The 2848-nt window shown below is 42.6% G+C and overlaps 2 non-coding genes across 2 annotated transcripts; both read right to left on the reverse strand.

Moving 5' to 3' along the window:
- Positions 1-1064: 1064 nt before the first annotated feature.
- trnav-cac (transfer RNA valine (anticodon CAC)) lies at positions 1065-1137 on the reverse strand. Its single transcript has one exon. It is a non-coding gene; the product is annotated as a tRNA-Val (tRNA).
- A 1415-nt stretch (positions 1138-2552) lies between these two features.
- On the reverse strand, positions 2553-2635 carry trnal-cag (transfer RNA leucine (anticodon CAG)). The gene has a single exon. It is a non-coding gene; the product is annotated as a tRNA-Leu (tRNA).
- Between the last annotated feature and the right edge of the window lie 213 nt (positions 2636-2848).

Below are 2848 nucleotides of genomic sequence, written 5' to 3' on the forward strand. Positions count from 1 at the left end.
TTCCCGGGATGGCAGGACTGACATATGAGGAGAGACTGGATCAACTGGGCCTGTATTCACTGGAGTTTAGAAGGATGAAAGGGGATCTCAAAGAAACATTTAAAATTTGGATGGGAAGGGACAGGTTAGATGCAGGAAGAACGTTCCCGATGTTGGGGAAGTCCAGAACCAGGGGACACAGTCTAAGGATAAGGGGCAAGCCGGACTGACATATGAGGAGAGACTGGATCAACTGGGCCTTGAAACATTCGAATTTAGAAGGATGAGCGGGGATCTCATAGAAACATTTAAAATTCTGATGGGACTGGTTAGTGCAAACTTTAGCTCAGCCGTTACTTTGTAAAACCAACTTTGTGAAAAGTTTGAATTTGTCTTAATGTAGTCGCTGCCTGGTGTTTTTGTTGTCATTTTCAATTTCCTTCTTTCACACTGAAACAAATGGTAACCCTATTTGTAAATTAGGAATGCGAGATTTTTAGAGAGCATCTTTAAATGCTTCACAAAAACATTCTGATCACGACAGCTACCGGGGTTCGATTCCCAGTTAGAGAAGTAATTTTGCTACCACCGTTTTTAATTAAAGTGAAGTAATTTAATAAAATTACACAGATGACCCAAAGCACTTCAGAGTGGTGTCAAAACAAATGAGTTGGTAATTAGAAATAAGGAATGTCAGAAGTTGGATTTGAGTTTCTGGGATGGAGCATAAATAATTTCTGTGCACTGGAACTGGGAAGGGTGAATAATGAATGAGTTGTTTCCGGGTTTGAAATGCGGCTTGTATCTGCTGGTATGAACCGATAGCATTGTTTAGCAGAATGAAAGAAATTCTAACATGATCACTGAGGGACATCGAAACCTCAACAACTTAATTTTAATAATTTGTGAAACTTGAATCATTGAGGAAGTTTTATTCCCTTTCTGATTTTACACACTCTGTATTTTAGGAGACTGGTTTTAAATGTTCATTGCTCATCATGGAATCAGAGAAGTTTGCAGCACGGAAGGAGGCCATTGTCACATGAACAATGAACATTTAAAACCAGCTTTTGTTTCAGAAATAATGTTTCCGCCCGGGCTTGAACCGGGGACTTTTTGCGTGTGAGGCAAATTTGATAACCGCTACACTACAAAAACTGGTGCCTAGTTCTGTTCCCAGAGAGAAGTGTTCAGCAACAAGCTGAAATACTCAATCCCGCTCTCTGCAAAAAGTTCCTTTCACAACATTTCTCTGACCGGAACTGCACCAAACAAAAATATTCCTTTTAAGTGTGCTAATTATTTACGTTTAACTTTTATTTTGCTTTCATGGGATAACATCGTTAATGAATCGAAAATCTGCTTTTGCACAATGAAAGAAATGCTAACTGAGGGAAAGTCAGTCGGTCAATAATTGGTTCTGTGCTCTGCATGTTGGTAATGTAGCGAAGAAGATCCAAAGATCGGTGGGAAAGCAAGTTATGAGGTCGACACAAACAATCTGCAAACCGATATCGATAGGCTCAGTGGCTGGGCAGTAATTTGTCAGATGGAATATAATGTGGGAAATATGAGGTTATCCACTGTGGTCGGGATAATAGTCAGGCCATCCTGACTATTCAGTGCTGTGTGTGGCCACCTGCAGGTTGATTTTGAACGTTTGTGTCCTGTCCCATGAAATAAATGAGGGCAGCAGGCGTATCTCTGCCTGAAACCGGGGAAATAGTGAGAGAGACCTTGGAGCAAGGGTCTGGTTATTGCCAAACAGCAAAGGAAATATTAATTCTGGAAAAAAAGTGTCTGAAAGAACAGTGACCTCGACCTGATTGGAACACACAACCTACGGATCGAGAATTAGACACACTACCGTTGCGCCACGAGGCTTACACAGTGAGTTGGAGATGTTCGTCGAAGATGTTCGTCGAAATGAAAGTTCTGCAACACAATGGGCTTGGAAATCAGGAGAACCAGTTTCGAGGTTTGAAGTTCGAGGTAAAGCCATGGTGCGGAGCCAACTGGCCCCTGGCAGCCAGCAGCGACAGGAAGATGCAATTTAAGTAGTACTGGCTAGCTCAGTCGGTAGAGACTAAAACTCTAAATCTCAGGGTTGTGAGTTCAAGCCCCAAGTTGGCCGATTTATTTTCCTTAAATTTTTAAGTTGCTTTCACAGGAAAACATCATTAATTAACCCATAAATTATTCTGCACAATGAAAGTAATGCGAACTGAGGGAGAGTTGATCATTTAATCATTTGTTCTGTGCTCTGGTAAAGAACACAAGAACCAGTAGCAGGAGTCGACCATTTGGCCCTTCGAGCCTGACTTCTTTTGCACTGAAACAAATTATAACCGTGTTTTTAAATGAGCAGTGCGAGATATTCCGAGGGCACCTTTCAATGCTTCACAAAACCATTCCTTTCGTTCCAGCCACTCGGGATCGATTCCCGGCTTGGGAAGTAACTTTGATATCACTGTTTATAATTGATGTGGCGTCATTTTATTAAGTTCGATGGATGTCACAAAGCACTTCAGAGTGGTGTCCAAACAAATGAGTTTGTAATTAAAAAAACTGAATGTGAGGAGTGGGATTTGAACCCACGCCTCCAGAGGAGACTGCGACCTGAACGCAGCGCCTTAGACCGCTCGGCCATCCTGACTGTTAGATGCTCCAGTTGCAAGTTATTACACTGAAAAGTTTCAGAACGGGCACTTGTTCAGTGTTGCTGGAAGGCACAGTGACCGGGATATCCTCTCTTTTGGAGTTTTCCTGAACCTGTGCTCGGTGTACGGGGATCTTTGGCACGGGTCCGAGGTAGGTTACATGTGTAGGCTGCTTGCTGGCTTCAGGTGGTCTCTCACCAGTGTGCTCA

This window comes from Pristiophorus japonicus, unplaced genomic scaffold, assembly GCF_044704955.1.
Source record: "Pristiophorus japonicus isolate sPriJap1 unplaced genomic scaffold, sPriJap1.hap1 HAP1_SCAFFOLD_45, whole genome shotgun sequence".
In the NCBI taxonomy this organism is placed as follows: domain Eukaryota; kingdom Metazoa; phylum Chordata; class Chondrichthyes; family Pristiophoridae; genus Pristiophorus; species Pristiophorus japonicus.